Genomic DNA, 23,853 nt, shown 5'->3' with positions numbered 1-23,853 from the left:
GTCCTTTGTCTGCTTGAAGAAAAGAATTGCTGTATGAAGATAAGATACATACACTGTGGATGACATGATATGACGCGACTTGCCTCTTTTGCGGGGAGTAGATAAATTCCACTAGAATTAAAAATGAACCCAAATATATCAGGTTTGATTCTTCCCCTTTCATTGTCCTTCACACTGGGTATTGGAGAGAAAGCACTGGATTCAGAGGGAAGACATGCTTACTGTATTTACACTGTACAAATCCTAGAGTTCTTCTCTTTTTGTGTCTGCATCAAACTACATCTACAAAGGCATTTCAGGCTGAAACACTTCTCTCATTGGTGTAAATTAGGATGAACTGCCTTTCAAGTCAATAGAGTCAGGCTGGTGTGGAACTGATTTAAGTGAAAGGAGAATCAGGCTCATTTTTTTCTTCAGTACAGATCAAATAAGTGGATGTGGTGCTGGTTTGCAGCCAGGTTGAGTCCTACATATGAGAGACGTAAGGGTTGGGAAAAAAACACATCATTTCTGGGTAAGTGGCTGGCCAAAAGGATTGGTAATGCAATATGGAACCTTTCACTTCTAGAATGCTATTTGAAATCATGTAAATCACATAAATTAAATTACCTGATAGCTCATAGACTCAAAGACATTAAGGTCAGAAGGGACCATTTTGATCATCTGGTCTGACCCCCTGCATGCTGCAGGCCACAAAACCGTCCCTACCCCTTCCCTTGACTCTACTGTTGACGTCCCCAAATCCTGTGTTTTAGTGACTTCAATTGGCAGAGAACCCTCCTGCTAGCGATCCCTGCCCCATGCTGCGGAGGAAGGCGAAAAACCTCCAGGGCCTCAGCCAATCTATCCTGGAGGAAAATTCCTTCCCGACCCCAAATATGGCGATCAGTAAATACCCGAGCATGTAGGCAAGAGTCTCCAGCCTGACCCTTGTTAGCCATTGTACTATTTACCTGCCATTGCTCGGTATTCCTTGGCTAATATGTTTTTCCATTAAACCATTCCCTCCATAAACTTATCTAACTTAATCTTGAAACCAGACAGGTCCCTCGCCCCCACCGTTTTCCTCAGAAGGCCGTTCCAATATTTCACCCCTCTGACGGTCAGAAACCTTCGTCTAATTTCAAGCCTAAACTTCCCCACGGCCAGTTTATATCCATTCGTTCTCGTGTCCACATTAGTACTAAGCTGGAATAATTCCTCTCCCTCCCTTGTATTTATCCCTCTGATATATTTAAAGAGAGCAGTCATATCCCCCCCTCAGCCTTCATTTTGTCAGACTAAACAACCTGAGTTCCTCTAGTCTCCTTTCATACGACAGGTTTTCCATTCCTCTGATCATCCTAGTGGACCTTCTCTGCACCCGTTCCAGTTTGAGTTCATCTTTTTTAAACATGGGAGACCAGAACTGCACACAGTACTCTAAATGAGGTCTCACCAGCGCCTTATACAATGGAAGCAGCACCTCCTTATCCCTACTAGATATACCTCACCTAATGCATCCCAAGACCGCATTGGCTTTTTTCACCGCCACGTCACATTGTCGACTCATAGTCATCCTGCAGTCTACAAGGACCCCTAGGTCCTTCTCCTCTTCCGTTACTTCTAACCAATGCGTCCCCAGCTTGTAACTAAAATTGTTGTTAGTAATCCCTAAATGCATCACCTTACACTTTTCACTATTAAATTTCATCCTATTTCTGATACTCCAATTCATAAGCTCGTTCAAGTCTCCCTGCAGAATATCCCTATCCTCCTCCGAATTGGCAACGCCTCCCACCTTCATATCATCCGCAAACTTTATCAGTCCACTCCTGCAATCGGTTCCAAGGTCAGTTATAAATAAATTAAATAAAATGGGTCCCAAAACCGAACCTTGAGGAACTCCACTGGTAACTTCCCTCCAACCTGACAGTTCACCCTTCAATACGACCCGCTGCATTCTCCCCATTAACCAATTCCTTATCCACCTCTGGATTTTCATATCGATCCCCATCTTTTCCAGTTTGACCAATAATTCCTCATGGGGTACAGTATCAAACGCTTTACTGAAATCCAGGTATATTAGGTCCACCGCATTTCCCTTATCTAATAAGTCCGTTACTTTCTCGAAGAAGGAGATCAGATTCGTTTGGCACGATCTGCCCTTCGTAAAACCATGTTGTAATTTATCGCAATTGCCATTAACCTCAAGGTCCTCAACTACTTTCTCTTTCAGAATTTTCTCCAGCACCTTGCACACTACAGATGTTAAACTAACAGGCCTATAGTTACCCAGATCACTTTTTTTCCCTTTCTTGAAAATAGGAACCACATTAGCTATTCTCCAGTCTAACGGAACCACCCCCGAGTTTACAGATTCATTAAATATTATCGCTAATGGGCCTATTTCCCGCGCCAATTCCTTCAATATTCTCGGATGAAGGTCGTCCGGTCCGCCCGACTTAGCCCCATTAAGGTGTTCAAGTTTCGTTTCTACCTCGGATACGGTAATCCCCCATCCTGTATGCCCCTCTGTCATGGTGCTAGTATCCCTAATACCTTCATTGGCCTCATTAAACACCGATGCAAAATATTCGTTGAGATATTGTGCCATGCCTAGATTATCTTTAATCTCCTCTCTGGCTATAGTCTTCAGCGGTCCCACTTCTTCTTTCTTAGCTTTCTTCCTATTTATATGGCTGTAAAACCTCTTACTATTGCTTTTAATTCCCCTCGCAAGGCCCAACTCTACATGGCTTTTGGCCTTTCTCACTCTATCTCTACATTCTCTGACTTCACTAAGGTAAGTTTCCTTACTGATCCCTCCCCTCTTCCACTCTTTGTACGCTTTCTGTTTTTTCCTAATCGCCCCTTTGAGTCGGTCGCTCATCCAGCTCGGTCTAAATCTCTTGCTTAGTAATCTTTTTCCCTTTTTTGGGATACAGGCCTCTGACAGCTCATGCAGCTTTAACTTAAAGTAATCCCAGGCATTATCTGCTTTAAGATTCATTAATACGTTTGCCCAATCCACTTCCCTTACCAGTCCCCTTAATCTGTTAAAATTAGCCTTTTTAAAATTATAAACCCTAGTCTTTGATTTAATTCTGTTACTCCTTCCATTTAGTTTAAACCGGATTAGCTCATGATCACTGGAGCCCAAGTTGTCCCCTACAACCACTTCCTCAATGAGGTCCTCACTACTCACCAAAACCAAATCCAAAATGGCCTCCCCCCTCGTCGGTTCAGCTACCACTTGATGAAGGAATTGATCAGCAAGTACATCTAGGAACATCTGAGCCCTATTATTGCTACTAGCGTTTGTTCCCCAATCTATACCTGGGAAGTTAAAGTCCCCCATAATTACACAGTTCCTATTAGTATTTACTTCTCTAAACACATTAAATAGTTCTTTATCCATATCCTGGGTCGATCCCGGCGGTCTATAGCACACCCCAAGCACTATCCCAGGGGAGGCTCTAGTAGTTCTTTTACCCAGTGTGAGTATTGCCCAGACGGACTCTGTGTTATCTATTGCATCAACTATTATTTCTTTACAGCTTATCTCATTATTGACATACAATGCCACCCCCCACCTTTACCTTTGTTCTGGTCTTTCCTAAACAGCGCATACCCCTCCATACCTGTATTCCAGTCGTGACTGCCGTTCCACCACGTTTCAGTTATTCCTACGATATCCGGTTTCAAGTCTCGGACCAAGAGCTCCAATTCCTCCATTTTGTTACCTAGGCTTCTCGCATTGGTGTATAAACACCCTATTGTATGTCGTTTAGCCTGTCTCCCATTAGTAACGCTATATGATACAGGCCTCTTTGTGTTCGTCCCCCCTTTCTTCTTACGTCCAATCTCATCTCCCCAGCTATATCTCCTCTTATCTCATCACTTGCCTTTTCAATGTTGGAATCTGGCGTGGAGATTAACTGTACATCTCCCAACCGTCTCCCCAAACTTCCTAGTTTAAAGCTCTTTTGATAAGATGAGCCAGCCTCCCTCCCAGAAGTCTATTTCCTTCCCTACTCAGGTGAAGCCCATCCCGCGAGAACAGCTGTCTGTCCCCGAAAGCCTCCCAGTGGCCATACATCCCAAAGCCCTCCTTATAGCACCACTCCCTTAGCCAGCTATTTATCCTCACAATCCTATCAGCCCTTTGCTGCCCTTCCCTAGGAACAGGCAGAATCCCACTAAAGATAATCTGAGCCTCTATCTCCTTGAGCGTCTTCCCTAGCCTGGCATAATCTCCCTTGATTCTCTCTAATGAGAACCTAGCCGTGTCATTTGTTCCCACATGAAGGATTATCAAGGGGTTCTTACCTGCTCCTTTTAGGATCCTTTTCAACCGCAGGTCCACATCGCGTATCTTTGCGCCCGGTAGACAGCACACCCTTCTGTTCTCCGGGTCCGCCCTGGTCACAGGCCTGTCCAATCTCCTCAGTAAAGAGTCTCCAATTACATACACCTGCCGTCGCCTGGCAACAGTGCGATCTAGTAATCCAGTCTCTGATCCCTCTAGTCCTGACCTGTGTCCGTTCCTATCTTCTCTTATGCTCCCCCTTGTGCCTTCCTCTATCCTCCGGGGGCCCAGGTTTTGTGCTGTCTCCATCAACACCTCCCCGCTCTCTATCGGACTAGCTGCTCTTCTCTTCTTCCTCACCCTCCCACCTTCAGTCACCACCTGCTGCCCCTCCACCTCGTTATCCAAACACCCAAACCTATTCCTGAGTTCTATTCCCCCCTCACTGGCCCTCCTTTTCCTTGGCCTGCTTCTCACGGTCACATGCTTCCACTGCCCTTGTTCTCCCCCTACCATTCCCCCCTCACCGTCCTCTACCTCTGCTTCTACCTGCACCCCTGAGCATTCCCCTTCAGCCCCTCCTTGCCTGTCCTCCATCAGCTGCTCAAACCCCCGTCTAAACTCGACTAGGGTATCTACCTGCATCTCCAGCCCCTTAATCTTTTCCTCCAGTAACACTATAAGGCGACACTTCATACAAACATACCTTTGTTCCAGCTCCCCTGCTAGGACTATATACATACCACAGCTTCCACATGCAGCCATCTGCATTCTGTCTGCTGCTGCTTGGCTCATGGCTGTTGCAGTCTCTGCCCACAGCACCTGGGGACACAGAGCACACAACACACCGCGCCCTCCTGCCTCCCCTTACCTCCCCCTGCAAACTCCCTCTCAAACTCCCCTGTTAGCCGCCCTGTTTGCTGCCTCCGGTGCCGCTGCTCGACCCTGTATGCAATGAGTTGTCAGTCCAGTTGCCCTGGATGTGGCCCTTCCACAAAACTACCAATTTAACTGGTACTAATTGACAGTCAAAACAGGAGAGTGAGTGGACCAATCTCTCACCCTTAGAAGGGGTGAGATATGGGGAAGTTTACACTGGCACCACTTATACTGTACCTGTTCTGCATTAAAATATATTAATACAGGGCTCTCAATCAAGCACCTTTTAAGGGCCCCTAAGCTTGACAGTGGTTTTTAAGTTAAAAAATGTTGTCTCTAAAAGTGCTGTGATGAGTTACTGAGCTAATTGCTGAGACTACTGTTCTGCTACAAGTATTACCTATAAGAATGATCATTATTTGATTATTTATATGTATGGTTTTGCCCAAAGACCCCAGTCAGGATTTTGAGCCTACCTCTGAACTTTTGGATACTGAGATAAGTCTAAAGTTCCTACATAAAAACATCAGACTGAAAAGGACCTCCTCGGTCATCAACTCCAGTCCCTTACTATCGCATGCAACCACATCCCCCATCATATAATTATCAAGTGCCATCTTAAAACAGTTAGGTTTCTTTCCCCCACAACTCCTACTGGAAAGCTGTTTTAGAACCTCACAACTTTAATTAAAGTTAAAAACCACCTAATTTCCAGCTGAAATTTCTGTGTGGTGTTAAAGCTATGGCACCTATTCTACTTCTTCTTCATTGCACTAAAGCAGAAATACAAATCTAATACACTGCAATATAAAAAGGAAAATGTACAATATAAGAATAATTTCTAGCAGTTTGTGTCAAGTGGCATTCCCATATATTTTTCATGACAGCTATTCGCCCACCCTGCAGGTGAATGTGTGACTCTTAAAGGTCACTCAGCTTGATGTTAGTTATAGTGCTATCCCCTGAAAAACGGGCATTGTTCTGTGTGAATTTGTACTACAACATTTGCAAAGCTTTAGGGCCTGCTCCAAGTCCCACTGAGGTCAATGGGAATCTTTCGGTTGACTGCACTGGGCTTTGGATCAGGTCCATATTGCAGTTGTGTATAGTTTCCTGCCTGAAATGTCCCCAAAAGACTGTAAGAGCCAGCAAGACCTCACCGACTGCCCCACTTGCATCCTATGTTTTCTAAGCTGGCAGGAGTACAATGCATTTAAGCCAAGTATTTCTGCAATTGTGATGTGTTACGATGGGCCCCATACTTTAAGAAAGCTGTAGATAAATTGGAGAGAGTCCAGAGGAAAGCAGCAAACACGATAAAAGGTTTAGAAAACCTGACCTATGAAGAAAGGTTAAAACTGGTCAACTTAAGTCTTGAGAAAAGAAGACTGAGGGGGGACCTGATAACAGTCTTCAACTATGTTAAGGGCTGTTATAAAGAGGACTGTGAGCAATTGTTCTCCAGGACCTCTGCAGGTAGGACAGGAAGTAATGGTCTTAATCTGCAGCAAGGGAGGTTTAGGTTAGATATCAGGAAAAACTTTCTAACTATAAGGATAGTAAAGCACTGGAATAGGCTTCCAAGGGAAGTTGTAAAGTCCTAATCACTGGAGATTTTTAAGAACAGGTTGGAAAAACACCTTGTCAGGGATGATCTGCCTCAGTGCAGGGAGCTGGACTAGATGACCTCTTGAGGTCATTTCCAGCCCTACATTTCTATGAATCTGTGATTAAAATGACATATCACAATTATACAGATACCTGTGCTAAATAATTTTGAGAAAATGCAATGTAGATTTTTCCATTGAAATTTTGCACAAAGGGCCCCAATCCTGCAAAGTGGCCAATGCCCATAAGTCCCATTAATATCAGGAGGAATTCATCATCTTGTAGGATCTGGTCCCTACTCCAGATCTTTAACCTTACATGGCATGCATTTACATATAGATATGTAGCCTTTTTTTTCTTCATGTATATTTACACAGTCTTAAAAGGAGCAAAATAGCTTTTCTGGATTTGATCCTGTGCAGTAGTAGAGCCAAAAAGTCAACAAAGCTGCCCACGATAGACTTATCTTATTGTTGCGGGATCCTCCAGTAGTGAAGAGCCAGAGTAGCCACTGACAGCTAGTGTAAATGTGAGCAAACTGGGGGAGCTCAAATGTATCTTAATGTCATCTTTGCGTCCCATTTTTCTGAGCTTTTCTTATCACTCTTTATCCACAACTGAGGCTCTGGGCCAGAATATGTAAGGCTTTCTGGAATCAGTTATTATTTTGGAGAAATTTCAGTGGTCTTTATTTGCATTGAAACTGGTTATCTTTGGCTAAAGTGTGGCCCCAGCATCTGTTTTATTATCTTCCTGTGAAATCACTTTCCCATTTTCAGGGCCAAATCCTTCTCTCATTGAAGTCAGTGGCAGTTTTGTCATTAATTTAATGCCTCCTGTTGTAAATTTTCAAACATGGCTAATGATTTTGGGTGCTCAACCTGAGGCACCTTAAACAGGCCAGATTTTTCTAAAGTGCTGGGCCCCACCCTCTGAAAGTCAGGCCTCCTTACAGTGCCTCACGTTGGTAACACTAAATCAATAGTCACTTTTGAAAATGCCCATCTTCTTCCATGTTTTGTCACATCTTTCTTTTTAGTTTATATTACTCTCATTTTTTTCTTTGTATTTAAAGCAATTTGCAAACATAGCCAAGGAAAGCAGTAAAATGTTTATTTCTTAAATTGCATAACATACTAATGTTACATTGGGTTCTTTTTTCGCTATTATAATAATGTGGTTATATTTACATAGCAATTTTTGTTTTAGTGGTTTCCATAACAAGACCATCATTTTCTTTAATGTAATCACTCGATGATTTAATTTAATGCCTCCGTTCAGTTTTCCTCTCTTTTGGTGGCCAGGAACAACAGAATGAGAACATCACTCTCTACTTGTCATTAAGTGAGTCAGACAATTGTTAGGCTACATCTACACTTGAAGCTAGAGGTGTGATTCCCAGCTCAAGCAGACATGCCTGCATTTGCTCTCATTGAGCTAGCATGCTAAAAATAGTAGTGTAGCTATGGTAGCATTGGCAGAGGTGAGTGGCAATATGTGCTAGCCTTCCCACAGGGTCCAGGTGGGTTTGTACTCAGGGAGACTAGCCCATGTCACTGCTCACCACAGGCCATGCTACTATTTTTAGCACACAAGCTTAATAAAAGTTATCATGAGTATGTCTGCTTGAGCTGGGAATCACACCTGAAGCTACAGGTGTAGATGTAGCTTTGGTGTCCATAATGTTTGTTTGTTTAAAAATAATTCACGGGATGTTGTGTTTTCCAAGACTTTTGGATTCAAAGACTTGTGGACCCACAGGGATGTGTCCTGGGTACAATTCTATTCAATATCTTCATAAATAATTTGGATAATGGCATAGAGCAATAGTTTACAATCTTTTTTCATTTCAGACCCCTAAGAAATTTCAAATGGAGGTCTGGGCCCCTTTGGAAATCTTAGACATAATCTGTGGACCCCAGTGGTCCACAGACCACAAGTTGAAAACTACTGTTCTATGGTAATGACAACTTTTCGCGGACCCCTTAGACATGGTCTGCAGACCCCAGGTTGAAAACCACTGGCATAAAGAGTACATTTATCAAGTTTACAGACAATACCAAGTTTGGAGGGGCTGCAAGAACTTTGGAGGACAGGATTAGAATTCAAAATGATCTTGACAAACTGGAGAAATGGTCTGAAATAAGTAGGATGAAATTCAATAAGGACAAATGAAAAATACTACACTTAAAGAAGGAATAATGATAAGACCTCAGCTGGAGTTCTGTGCCTAATTCTGTGCACTCTACTTTGGGAAAGATGTGGACAAATTGGAGAAAGTCCAGAGGAGAGCAAAAGGCATGATTAAAGGTCTAGAAAACCTGACCTATGAGGAAAGATTGAAAAAAAAACTGGGTTTGTTTAGTCTAGAGACAAGACTGAAAGGGGGGGGGAGTCATGATAACAGTTTTCAAGTACATAAAAAGTTGTTATAAAGAGAAGGGTGATAAATTGTTCTCCTTATGCTCTGAGGACAGGACAAGAAGTAATGGGCTTAAATTCAAGCAAAGGAGAATTAGGTTAGACAGTAGAAAAGGGAGGTTGTTGGATCTCTGTCATTGGAGGCTTTTGGGAACAGGTTGGACAGACACCTGTTTGGGGTGGTTTAGATAATACTTAGTCCTAGCTTAGTTCAGGGGACTGGACAAGATGACATCTCAAGTTCCCTTCCAGTCCTACATTTCTGTGATTCGGGGGAAGTAAGCAGAGATGGGCTCAAGCCATAAAACTGGTTTGTGTCTGGAGGGTGTTAGGATCCACGATAGTGGCTTGAATCCATTGTAAAAACAGGAGCCAACTATACAACTAGGATTCAGACCTGGGTTCAAATTTCAAACACTCATCAAGTTCCGGAATGTGTTTCTGGACCAATACTCCAATACTTAGTACACCTCTACCCGATATAACGCAACCCGATATAACAAGAATTCAGATATAACACGGTAAAGCAGCGCTCCGGGGGGGAGGGACTGCGCACTCCGATGGATCAAAGCAAGTTCAATATAACGCCCAGAGATCAAGGCGCAGGAAAGGAAGTATAAAAGCCCAACCCCAGAGCTCATTAGAGACGCGGCCGCCGGAGATGCCAGATGCCTGTGGCCGAGCTCCTGGTTGGGAGACCCCGGCAATCGGCGGCCGACCCGAGGACTGGCCAGACCAGCCGATGCCTGATGCCAACCAGAACCCGGAGAAGCAGTCAAGCCTGCCCCTCGCAAGTTACCCAGAGAAGCTGTCAAGCCTACTGCTTGCCAGTTACCCTGAGGAACCCCTGGTGCTTGACCCGTTGGAGGACACCATCCGGATGCAGGTACCTCTAGAGGGGGAGTCAGGAAGTAGCCCAGGGCAGCCAACACTAGTATGGCTGCAGCACTGCCAGAGCCTATGTCAGTGTGGTGCAGCCAGGATCCCCACTGACAAAGTAGCAGGCCTTCTGCGACTGCTAGGGCCCTGGGCTGGGACACAGTGGAGTGGGTGGGCCTGCATCCCCCCTGTATCCCCCCTTGTGGGTGGCAGTCTCCTCCTCTCCCAGGCTCTTTGGAACCAGGGCCTGGGCCTATTGCTTAACTGTTTGCTCAGCCCCTGCCTGAGGGCCTGAGCCACTGACTCTTTGCCGCCCTGCCTTGCCCCAGGGCCTGGGCCTGTTATTTAACTGTTTGCTCAGTGCTCATTAGATAGCAGCTGCTCAGCTCCTGTCTGAGGACCAGAGCGTGGGACTCGCTACTGCCCACCAACCGGGCATGAGTAACCATTTGTTGTGCCTCTATCGCTGCCGTGGTGTGAGACCCCGCGGCCAGACTAGTTCCCTGTCCCAACTGAACGGACGTAGCAAGGCAGTGTGGTTCCCCGCTGCCCTGGAGAGGGACGAGCCCCGGCCGAACCCTTCTACACGTGGTGGAGAATGTGGGCAGCAATTCCCCGATCCCTGTGAGAAGGGATCAGAGGAGGGGCGTGCCCGGGCAACCATGGACCTAGGTAAGCTTATTAAGTTCTTGGCCGAAAGCCAACAACAGCAGCTGGCAGCCCAGCTTCAGCAGCAGCAGCAGGCAATCACCCAGCTCCAGCAGCAGCAGCCTCAGGACACAACAGCAACAGCTGATTTTGGAGCTAGGATGCCGGAACTGGGACCACCAGCAACAATGCCTGCAGCAGTTGGCAACTCTGCTGCCCTGTTCTGCAGAGCCCCAGCCTGCGGGGGCCACTGGACCACCCAGCATAGCCCCTCCCATCCGGTTGACAGAGATGGGCCCCAACGACAACCCAGAGGACTTTCTTGTGACTTTTGAAAGGGTGGTGTTAGTCACAGGCTGGTTCCAAGACCAATGGGCTACCCTCTTGGCCCCAGACCTGACCGGGACTGCTCAAACCGTATATCAGGGTCTATTCCCGGACGCAGCATGGGACTACACCTGGGTAAAGGTGGCAATCTTAGATGCTTTGGATGTTAATCCAGAGACATTCCGACAGCGGTTCTGGAGCCTAGTCTACCCTACGGATGCCCGACCCCGGCTGGTAGCTCAGGAGCTGAGGGAAGCATGCAAGCGGTGGCTACAGTCCAAAAGGCGAACCCCTGATGAGATCACTGAACAAATTATTCTGGAGCAATTCGTCCATATACTCCCATCGCGAGGGAGAGCCTGGGTCCTCTGCCATTGGCCTGTGATGCTAGCCGCTGCCATCACCCTGATGGACGATTTCCTTGCTGCTGAAGCACCAGTGGGACCGACTATCCAAGCTGTCCCATCAGGACTGGTGCGCCCTAACCCAGAGAAAAGGGGGGCTACCTGGATTGAACCACAAAATCCTTCACGGGGCCCGGCACCTCGACCAGTTACCCAAGGGACCAACCGAAGCCCTCCCAGGGGCCCGGCGGGAACACTGCTCCGGCCTGGGTGCTTGGACCTTGGACCCTGTTTTTCCTTTGGGAAATATGGCCATTTACAGTGGGACTGCACCGAGATGGATTGCAGCTTTGGCCAGGTCTGCACGGGAGAAGCCCATGCACGACGCCCACAGGCCGCCAAGATTACGGTGCCAGTGGTTGTCGGGGATTGCCCAATCTTGGCCCTAATTGATTCAGGCTTCAGCCTGACGCTGGTTCATCAAAGCCTAGGCCTCAGGCCAACCCATGCCTGACGACTATCTGTCTACAGTGCATTCACGGTGATGTACGACCCTACCCCAGTGCCCAAGTCCGGCTGACCATGGATGGGGTCACACAGCCGATGGTGGTTGGCCTGGCCCCTCGACTCGTGTACCCGGTGATCCTGGGGTGGGACTGGCCAGACTTCCCAGAAGTCCTCTGCTCAAACACCGAGAAGAGTCCCGCGGTCGCCCCAGTACTGGAAGGAGGCCTCCCTGAGACCCAGTCAGAAGGGGAGGAGGCACCAGACTCCAACAGATAGGGAGAAGAACCTGAGGCCTCCCTTCCGGGAGCTGCTGCTGAACCCCTGCTGCACACCAACTTCTGCCGCGAGCAAAGGGTAGACTCGACCCTCAGTCATGCTTACGGGCATCTGGCTGTGGTCGATGGGGCCGTAATTGACCCACATTGAGCAACACAGTGGCCACACTTTGAACTATGTCAGGATCGTCTCTATTGGGTAGAACGGGACCCGTGCATGAAAGAACCCCAAACCCAACTACTCGTGCCCCAATGTCACCGGCGAGCGGTAATAAAACTCGCCCACAACATCCCTGGGACTGGACACTTGGGCCATGAGAAGACTGTAGCCCAGATACTGACATACTTCTTCTGGCTCGGTGTGCATCAGGATGTGAGGAACTACTTAAGTCCCGTCCAGGATGCCAGCTAGCTGCTCCCCCGCAGACACCCAAAGCCCTGCTGGTCCCCATGCCCATAATCGAAACACCATTTGAGCACATGGCCATGGATCTGGTGGACCCCCTCCCAAAACGCATCACCGGGTTTCAGTATGTATTGGTCATGATGGATTATGCTGTTATACCAATAGAATAAAAACCAGCAGGATCTTATTAAGAGGGATAAGGCAAAGATGCCACATTTATTGTAAATATACTGATAAAGCAAAAGATAAAAGTAAACAACGTTGTTTGATTACTTATTTCTTATACACACACACACAAATATATATATATAAATAGAGAGAGAGAGAGAGAGAGAGAGAGAGAGAGATTCATTTACACAATCATTCATTCAAGTTCTGTATAAGTGTTATAGTTACCAGCCTAGAAGTTGCTCATGCCAAGTTACTGGCCAGGTATCTTGGTCATGAGGATGGAGCCGAGTCTGTGTCAGGTGCACCTGATGCTCCTGGAGGCTGGCAGCAGAACCAGAGACTCAAAGTCATCAGTCTTTAGAGTCCATTCTTATAGGAATTAATTCCTATGTTAGTCTATGGGAACTGTTTCATCCTGCTGTTGCTGACTCAATCAGCAGATGGCACATTCCTGTCCAAAGTGGCACATTCTTGGTGGCTCCACACTGTCCAAAGTTTGTGTTTCTCATCCTTCCAGGTGGTGGGGTGGATCCCAGTTTACCCTCAGGGGGTTGTTTGGTGGTCCTACTCGACACATTCTTCCGCCGATGGATACTCCTTTATTAGGCTGGCACCTCCCTAACCATTCATGTATATCAAGCATTCATCAGCATACATTCCATATCTTAACCATATTTTAATTTACTGTCTCCACCACTTTCAGGGTGTGTGCTAATTCATTTGAGACTCCCGGCCCTTTAATCACAGAGGGTGGGAGTCTGTCCTAGGAGCCATTGAATGAAGTGAAAGTCACTTAACGGCTTATAGTGTTTGTTTGCATTGTATCAATTACTTCAAGAACAAAGTCAGTTAACTTGTTTGTAAGGTTTACATAGGAGTAAAGTATCTTTCACAGGATAGATATAATCAATGGTTTCTACAGACAGTAGCTTACAAGTTTTAACAGAAGACCCAAAAGATTTTTGAACTTGGTGAAACGGTTGGATTTTAAAGTGTAGGGGACAAATTATGAGGGGGTCACTGTCACTTGGGGGAATCACTGTTAGTACCTTCTTTTATATCCCTACAATGCTACCCGTTTCCCAGAGGCAATACCACTCCGGAGCATCACTGCCTGAACCATCGTGGGTGAGCTCGTGAAGGTCTTCGCTCATGTAGGTCTGCCCCAGCAGATTCTCACGGACCAGGGTACCAACTTTACTTCCTGGCTGCTGTGACAGGTTTGTGAGCTCCTGGGGATCAAGCAATTGCGCACCTAGATCTACCATCCACAAACTGACGGCTTGGTCGAACAGTTTAACCGTACCCTGAAGGACATGTTACGTAAGTTCCCCCCAGAAGAACTACGCCGATGGGACTAGCTACTCCCATCCCTGCTCCTGGCGATCCAGGAGATGCCACAGTCCTCTACAAAGTTTTCCCCCTTTGAGCTGCCCTCGGGGGCTGCTGGACCTAATGCGTGAAACCTGAGAGCAAACCCCATCGCCAAACTAGGGCCTCTTGAAATATGTCCTCTAGCCCCGCGAATGCCTCATTCAGGCTGGAGCCCTGGCTCAGGAAAATTTGAAGGCCAAACAAGAAGCTCAGGCTCAGACCTACAACCGGGACGCATGGACCCGCGACTTTCAACCCGGTGGTTGGGTTCTACTCCTCCTACCCTCAAGTGAGTCACAGCTGCTGGCCCATTGGTTGGGCCTGTCACTTATGAGATCAACCAGCCCGACCGGCGCAAAACAACTCAATGGTACCACATCAACTTCCTAAAACCCTGGCGGGAGCGAGGTGGTCTGTTAATTAACCCTTACCTGCCAGTGCCCGAGCTGGGCCCCTCTGCACCTCTAACAGAGGACCCCCGCAGGACCCCAGCTCGGGGAGGCACTTACCAAAGAGCAATTCAAGCAGACCCAGTGCCTCCTGCAGACGTTCCCGTGAACCTTCACCGTTCAATCGGGATACATGACCCTAGTTCAGCATACCATTCAGACGGAGCCTGGGGTGGTGATCTGGGAATCGACCAGGCCCTTGCCGCACCACATGTGGCAAGTCATTGAAGAGGGCCTGGGCCTGCTTGTTAGATAGGAGCTGCTCAGCTCCTGTCTGAGGACCGGAGCGCGGGACTCGCTACTGCCCGCCAACCAGGCATGAGTAACAATTTGTTGTTCCTCTATCGCTACCATGGTGTGAGACCCTGCGGCCAGACTAGTTCTCTGACCCAACTGAACGAACGTAGCGAGGCAGTGTGGTTCCCCGCCATCCTGGGGAGGGACAAGCCTTGGCTGAACCCGTCTATATTTATCATGGGAATCATATACCGCGCCTTGTAGAATGGGGTTCTGGCGTATAACTAAGGCTTCTAGGTGCTACGGTAATACAATAAATCATCATCATAATTAATGGCTGCAGGTCCATCATAGGAGATGTAGTCCAGCCAGTATGCATGGGCCATAAGAGAGAATGGGGACATCACGCATCCCACACTACAACTCCTGTAAAGCAATGCACCACAATTGGAAATGCAGTTTCATGTTGATCGGACTTGAAACAAAGTCAGTTCAACAAACTGAAAAAAAAAACTTTTTGGTTTGATAATGTCTAAATGTTTTGTTTTGATTGAAAATATTGAAATGAAACATTTCAGGTTTCTGTATCAAAGTATTTTGGCACTTTTTGTTCTGTGACAAAATTCGATATTTCCGTTTTTCAGGACAAAAACAAATATTGACATATCTGAATTTACCACAGGATGAAAATTTTGATTTTAATCCAGCTCTACATTTTGCAGACATTGAGTGTGTGAGTATTATCTCCATTATATAGGTGGAGACACTAAGACAGAAAGTAAAGTGACTTCCTCAGGACCACATAGCAGGTTACACTCTCAGCCCAGAATGTCCCAGCTGAATTAGACAGCAACAGCTGTGAGAAATACACAAATTTTGTTTTGGAGAATTTTGCGCAAAATTATTAATGGCTTCAGTTATGTTTCATTAAATTAGGGGCCATTCTTGGGAGAGAGGTGTACAGTCCAAACCATGGTGCCTGGACATAATATGTCAGGTGAGCACTGGGGAGATCCAGGGGTTTCATTCTTCACCCCATATTTAGCACAGCAGCTGTGGGGTGGCCATAGCTGCAGCCTCAGCACTGTGCTACACCATCCTTCATGGGAAGGAATGACAGAAGGTCCTACATTGTGGCAAACATAACCCACCTCATTCCTTGACTCTCCCTGGGCCCGTACATGCTCCTCCCACAAAAGATCCTTGCATATCCCATGAGGGGGTCCTATGGAGCTTTATTCTGCAGTAAACAGAATATGTGCATTCCTTGCACATGGGTCCTGAAAATCTCCCTTTCAGATGATATTTCTGTGCTGCTGTCGCCTCTTTAGATGTAAGCACTGTGTCAGACATTTCACAAACGGGACCCCTTCCTGCAAACATGCACTATGGCTGAATGTTAAGGATTGGCAGGATATTGGCAAAAGGGATAATACAGCACAGGAAATTTCCATTGTTTTGTGGGCTCTGTGGTGCCCACGGATGTGGAGTAGAGGCAAAATTTATTTCTTAGGAAAAGCACCCATTGAAGGCAACTAGAATGTGCCTGAATTAGGGCTTCGAGTTTAATCTCTGTGCTCTTACAGTATTAGAAGCCAGGCAGAAATGCTGCTCTTTGAATGTAGAAAACCTGAGGTAACTCTGCCTGTGTGTGTTAAAAAGGAAGACAATACCTTACTGATCATGCACTGTGTGGTCGTGGGGCGGGGGGAGGGGAGGGGGGATAGGGGAAAAGTGGAAGTTTGAAGCTGACATTTCTCATATGAAAACTTAATAGCCGAGGATTAGTTTAGAAAATGCTTCCAGTTTATCATTTGAGATTTGGGCTTTTTTTTTTTTGTCTGATTTTCCTTCTCCTTCACCAACTGAGGAACAGACACATATGAAGAGCATCATTCATAAACGTTTCACCAGAATTCATTAGAGCAATGCTGAAGGTTTCATTATTCTTTAAGGGTGCATTAATAAAACTGCCATGCACTTTTTTATTACTCTATGAATTATTCTGACAGTCAGTTTTCAAAGCCAACATATCAATCACTAAATTAAAAATGTAATAATACAAATTAGTGTGATTCAGGAACCATAGAACATGTAGAACAATATGCTCTCTGTTTGGAAACTAGTACAGGGCTGTCCTCCAAATGAGGAATGATAGCAAGCAGTGAAATGGCAAAGAAAAAAATAAAGGAACTTAACTAGCGTTCAAATAAAAAGGATCTGTTGCTATATATTAAATGCTGTTACATGTCTTTTCCTGTGCTGTATTATCCCTTTTGCCAATATCCTGCCAATCCTTAACATTCAGCCATAGTGCATGTTTGCAGGAAGGGGTCCCGTTTGTGAAATGTCTGACACAGTGCTTACATCTAAAGAGGCGACAGCAGCACAGAAATATCAGCACAAATCTCTCTGCAGTTACTTGTTTTGTGTGGTGTTTGTGTGAGACAAACCATATAGAAAATATTTTGCGACAAAACATGTTGCTAACTTACTGCTCCATGAAGTAATGCATCACATGAGGTTGCATCAGTCCTACAGGCCTAATCTAGCCTTCCCTTGTGGGTTTCAGGGCCCTGAGGAGAGAGGCAGTATCTGTTCAATTTATGTGAGGGAAGATAAATGGTTTTGCCCTTATTAAATGTAGGGGAGTAGATGAAGAGCTCAGGACAGCCTGCTTTTTCACTCCCTTAAGCAGAAAGTTCTTTCTAACCCTCTTTTCTCCCTCCTCCACTGATTCTGTGTGAAGTGTGCTGTTATGGATAACATGTTGAATGCTTGAAATAGTCCAATGAGGATGAGATAATGAAGTTGTTGCTGAGGGGCAGGACATTCTCAGTGACAGGCCCTTGCCTCTGGAACTTGCTCCTGCCTGATGTATGTCTGAGTCTAGCTGTTTTAAAGCTTTGCCTACACTACAGCTAGAACTATGTTCAGTGTAAGTAGGCTCTGACACACTTATCTGACACAGTAACACTTAATGTGATTGGCATGGGCACATACCATTTTTCCCAGCACATCCGTGTGTTGGCCTTGCTGACCAGCTCACAATAAACACATAGCACAGCTAGATTTGTGTCAGTGCATTCTGGGAAAATCTGGGCAGCTATCACCTGCTACTTTACTGCTGGTATCAGAGAAGGGCTGTGGGTCCTTTTTTATCTGGCACCATCCACTTTGATATGTCATCCCCCTTGAATAGCAGGGGCACAACTGGCTTATCTCAGTCACACAGATACAGCCAGGTCACACAAATGCATCCATAGCAACAGAAGAAATGTGTTAAAAGCCTGGCACAGCCTAACAATCATGTCAAAGACCCACCCATAACACAGCACATGCATGACATTAGGAACAATATGTTGAACTGGCAATGGTGGAGGGCAGAATTCAACTATATAACAACCTGCTTAAAAATTTGTTTAAAAACTACAGTCTTAGACCATGATGTACGATAAACCTCGGTGTTCCAGTTTTCTGCTAATGCATATTTCAGAATCCCCTGGCATGCTGTATCTCTGGTCCTCTTAGGGCAATTAGTTTGGCTGCTGCCATTGGGGTCACAAAGTATTTTAAATCCTTGTTCTTGAGAATATGCTGTTTGCTCCTAATCTAAACTCAAAAGGTGCACCCAGACATCATGGTGATGGACACATTATAAATGCAAGCAGTAATGAAGCTATTCTGAACAGGAATTTCTTACCGGAATCTCATGTGCCTACTGGTGCCTTTGCATAATAGCTGAGATATAATTACTAATTTGTTTCCTTTATGCCTCTAAACTCTCAGCCTGGAGTTAACCACATCCCTGAAGCAGTCACTCTTCTTCCTTTCTTCTGGGGGGCTTTGTGTCAGATAGCATATGTTAGGGCTGTCTGCAGTCTCATACTGACTATGAGCTATGACTGTTAATAAACTGTTCATTCCACCCCTGCATTCAAGTTATCCCATCTTTCCCAGTGTGCAAGCTTGACCAAAAAGATACAAATCCTTAGGATTTCCTTAAACTCCAGATCATCTGTCTTCTAGGATGGACTGAATCACAGTGCTTTACTCTGTTTCTTTGAAACTCAGAATGTTACAGAGCCCAAGTTAGATTAGATCAGTGGCTGGATTCTGCATTGTGTATATCTGGCTTTTAAAAGCCCACCTCTGTCACTGATTTGTTGTAAGGCTAACTTAGGTAAATCGTTCCTGTGGCGTTAACCTGAAATATCTTCTTGGTAATTATATTTTGCCCTTCTCCACTGCTTTTCATTTGAGAATCTCAAAGCTCTTTACTTAACACACTGGATAGTCACAATTCCCCAGTGAGGTCGATAGACAGTATTATCCCCATTTGTAACATAGGGCAGTGGTTCTTAACCAGGGGTCTGGGGCCTCCTGGGGGCCACAAGCAGGTTTCAGGGCGGCCGCCAAGCAGGGCCAGTGTTAGACTTGCTGGGGCCCAAGGCAAAAAGCTGAAGCCTTGCAGTGTGGGGCTGAAGCCCAGGGCTCCCAGCCCTGCCACCTGGGGCTGAAGCCAAAGCCTGAGCAACTTAGCTTTGTGGGGACCCCTGTGGCATGGGACCCCAGTCAATTGTCCTGCCTGCTGCCCCTTAATGCCAGCGCTGGCTTTTATATGCAGAAAAACAGTTGTGACACTGGTGGGCTGTGAAGTTTTTATAGCATGTTGGGGGGAGAGGCTCAGAAAGAAAAAGAACCCCTAACATAGGGCACAGGGGCACAGTCAGAGGTTAATGGATTGAATCTTCAGAACTCCCCAGTGAGGTAGATAGATAGTATTATCTCTGTTACTGATGGGGAAGCTGAGGGACTGACTAAGGTTCAGGGAAATACACCTGACAGTCTCAGCCAATAGGTGCTGTATAAGTGTAAATGAACCATTATTATTTATTTTATTGGAGCAGGGACTTGAATAAGGGATAGATTTACTGTGCATGTGTGTCAGGCAGTCAATGACTATCTTACAGTCTCTTTGCACTTTCAAAAAAAAGTCTCAATATGGATATACACAGTAGGCAGCTATAATGGGTAAATACCGTGCATTTTCAAAATTAGTACTCAAACCAAATACTGCATATATTTACCTGATCGACTATAATAGCTCCAGTGGATGAGTAAATAATTCCTTTTGGGAAAATAGACTAAATATAGTGGTTATGCATATTAATAGTGGAATTGTCATGTGATAACCCAGTGCTATTAACATGTCAAAACCCAAGTTTAATACAACCATAAAATGGTAATTCAGACAAAAAAACTACATTTAAACAACATTAAGGACTGTGACTTAAACCCACAAAACTGAGGGTGTTTAGAGTGAAGGCAGAAAATCTGTAATTAGACAAATCCAAGTAATGCAGCAAACAAGAGGTGATACGTAACATGCTTTCTCCAATGCCCCACCTCATTGTGTTAAAACCCTGGCAGTATCAGGACATGGGGATGATCTAAAACAGAGTTTAAACCTTAACTGTGATTTAACTCACGCTTACGGGCTTAAGTCCGATCTGAATATACTGTAGTAATATTCCTCCAGATTCATCAAAGGTTTTGCAGATTTTCTCCTGTTCTGTGCTGTGTTTTATTTCCACTTCTAACCGGGCCAGGAATGATAACAAGATGAAATATAGTGCCCACTTAGGGAAAGCATTTAGTTGTGAGATATATTTAATTACTTCTATTAACTGACCCATGTGTAAGGGTCTTTTTTCAGCCAAAAGAGCAGCTTTCCAGAATGAGGACACATTGCAACATTCCATCACTGAAAGGGCTGAGAAGTTTATTAGCAGCTCTCTCTGCAAGAGAGACTTCTTGATGCACAGTCCAAACCCTTATCTACTAGATTAGAACCTCTGCTTCCCTTGGGGTTCTGTCTACAACAAACAAAAGGACAAGCAAATGACAGTTGGTAAGATCTATTGGAATTTCTGCCATGCAGCTTGTTTCTCAGGACAGAGAACTCAGCCACTGTAATTAGAAGTTTGAAAATAAATATTTGCAAAACAATCCACTCTTACTATCGTATAACCAGGAAGAAAATCCAGGTCTCCTGACTCCTACTCCAGTGCCCTGTTCACTGGACCAAGCTGCCTCACACTGTGATACTTCCATTTTGGATATGTTTTCTTCTTAGTTTAGTTTAGTGAGAGTGCCAGCCCCCAGGAACCAGAGTATTCTACCCTCACTTTTAATTAAGGAGTTCACTGCTTTCCCATCCAATCTCCAAATCTGAGCCATTTTTACCCCTCCTCCATCCCCAACTGTTATCATAATATGGTCTCATTTCTCTTGGAAGGCAGAATAAATAATCAGTTCAGACTGTGTAACATGCAGGAAGTGTCTGTATTGTGTTCTCTTCCAGTGATTGGTTCACTAGAGGATACAGCCTACTACTCCTACAAGCTAATGGAGTGACTCTTAGAGCTCAAGTTGCAGAAGGCTGTGCTGCAGTGCTGCCTAATGGTGATCCCCGTGGGGGCCATTACAGCAGCACCAGGGGTTAGCCTGCTTTACAGCTGATAGAATGTTAGGTGAATGTAATGCAACTCACTTTGTATAAACTCCCCCTGGAAATCAATGGGTGTTTGTATAGCATATAATCTCTTTACTGTATCTCATCTGGGCTGGTCAATTGTAAGCAGATGCATATGTTATACAGATTACTATAAACTTAAACTAAACATCTACCAGCTGCTACACTTAATAACTAACCCCCAGTTTCTCTGGCTCAGTTATGTGGTGCTCAGGGATAGATAAGCCATTACTCCCACATAACCAGTCTGTGCACAGCCTGGTTAACTGACCTTGAAGAAGGTTGGGCTCCCACTGGGAAGGGAACAGATGGGCAACATACCTGCCACACAGGAACAGGGGGTTGATGTAGAGAGAATGTCACCACACCTCTCCCCTTCCTCCAGACAAAGTATCCTGGCCACCATAAGGGACTGCAGTCCTGGAGTTGTATTATCCTTTATGGAATTGCCACGGAAGAAGGGAGAGGGGCCCAATGTCCCTGATGTGGTGGATATTAAAACAATGAGTTTTTGTAAAAGTTCTGAGAGTCTGTCTACTCCTCAACACTGGCTGCTGGGAGGATGAGTTGAGGCAAGGTGGCTTCTTCAACGCAGAGGACTCTGCTCTGTCCTGGGCCTAGAGTACTGTTTTGGAGCTCACGCTCAGGGCCAGGATATACTTTGTTATATCAGAGTAACTCTGTTCACTTCTGTGGGATAACTCTGGATTTACACCAGTCTTACTGAGGAATTTAGCCCTCATTCAGTATTCTCTTCCTGGCTGTCCTCATAAAGGAAGAGACCATGTTTTCCCTTCCCCCATGGTACATGAAGTCACGGAATCTCTGCTTCCCCTGTCATTCACCAGTCACCTGGCTGCTCAATACCACAGTCTGGATGGAGTCATCAGGTAGAATTTTCAAAAATGATCAGTGTTATTCTAATTCTGCTCCCATCGAAGTCAGTGGAAGTTTTACCATGGATTTCAGGAAGAGCAGAGTTAGTCTAATGCTGAAAGCTTATGAAAATCCCACACTAACAGTGAGGGATGTGAGCAAATCCTGCAAAGTGTATGCCGTCAATGATTGTTCAACCTCGATTTCTCAGCCATTTCTCTACTCAAAATACTTAAATTCACCAGAACAGAATGTGGACTGATTATCAGTGAAATTCAGTTTTTATGTCCATGGTTTGGTTTTAGTTTTACCAGGACAAAACTAAATCATCAGGGCGGGAATTTCCCTCTCTCACAACCTGGGCCTGGCACTAGTGGATATGTGTACATAGCACATGGAGGAGCAGTGTGATGCTTCACTCCAGTTACTCTGTTTATTATGGACATGCTGACAGACAACAGGAGCAGTCTCCCCTGCTGTTCTCAGGCAAGTAGGATCTTTAATACAAAGGCCCAAACTCTCTCCTCTCAGTTTTGCCAGTGCACATTCTGAAATAATTTATACCAGTGTAAGTCCACACTTACCCAAGGGCCAAATTCTGACTTCCCTGGGTATTTTGCACAAGCAAGGACCTCAAAATGTACCTGCAATTGAGGACTCCGGTGGAGTTTCGCCAGATTGTTGTGAGCATGTATAAATGACAGTTGAATTTTATTCAGAGACTGTATGTTCAGGGTAAATGATATGCAGCTTTAATGAATGCACCCAGTTTGGCTGCTGTTGTATTATGTTTCTCTTTGTGATTTCTAAAAGGAAATAAGACTATTTGAACTAAAATGCTCCCTGTGGTTCATGCATAAAATCTGGGATGGAATCTGCATGGGTCAACTTTGCTTCAGTTGTTCCAAAGCCGTGGTCAGGAGCACAGAGATGATCTTTGCCAGGATGTTGTATGAATGTATCACAACAATGGGATGCTGGCTATGCACAGTATTCCTGATATTGTGAGGGCTTATTGTGAGGATTTTTTTTTAAGGACAGATAAAGTTATAAGTAATCTTTCACTCACCTTGAAAATACTAGATATGGGAAACAATTTCTTCAATTTCTAAGGGCCAGATGGTGGATGCCCATATGCCAAAGAGCCTTCTCTACCCATTGTGTCCTTCTCTGAAGGGGCCAGTCCCCATCAAGGTGAATGGTGCGGGTAACATCTTAGACTCTCTCACTGGAGCAGTGAGAGGCATGTGGAGGACAGGGTCTTGTGGCTGAGTCAGCCAGAATCCACCCGGACACTCACATGGCTTTGTACCCTGCCCCCATTTCTTTCCAGTGTCTTAGAGCCAATTTGACCTTGTTCATATACATTCTGTGTTAATGTAGATTTTGACTTTTGGGCCACAAATTCTGCTGAACAGGAATATTTAATCACCTGTACATTTTTTGGCTTTATATTGCATCTTTGAGAAAGTCCTAGTGTTGTTCCTCTGCTTTTTTTCCTTCATGCCCTGCTAAAATCCAGAGACTTATGTCTCTGTTTAATGTGGAATGCCTCACCTACTTAAGAAAGGGTGTAATTCTTTAACTCCATGCTGTGGAATACATGAACAAGCCACTAGACCA

At 45.3% G+C, this 23,853-nt stretch overlaps 1 long non-coding RNA gene across 2 annotated transcripts in view; it reads left to right on the top strand.

Moving 5' to 3' along the window:
* Positions 1 to 23,853, top strand: part of LOC112059290 (uncharacterized) — a 174,736-nt gene that overhangs the window by 28,837 nt on the left and 122,046 nt on the right. Inside the window, exon 1 of one of the 2 annotated variants that reach the window (XR_010590237.1) lies at positions 15,462 to 15,549. The exons of the other annotated variant lie outside the window; for it this stretch is intronic. This is a non-coding gene — a long non-coding RNA (uncharacterized LOC112059290). Of the gene's footprint in view, positions 1 to 15,461; positions 15,550 to 23,853 lie in introns of those variants that run through there. 2 annotated transcript variants of the gene reach the window in all.

The sequence above is a fragment of the Chrysemys picta genome, chromosome 9 (assembly GCF_011386835.1).
Source record: "Chrysemys picta bellii isolate R12L10 chromosome 9, ASM1138683v2, whole genome shotgun sequence".
In the NCBI taxonomy this organism is placed as follows: domain Eukaryota; kingdom Metazoa; phylum Chordata; order Testudines; family Emydidae; genus Chrysemys; species Chrysemys picta.
The sequence above is the reverse complement of the archived record's forward strand: the minus strand, read 5'-3'. Positions and strand labels throughout refer to the sequence as shown.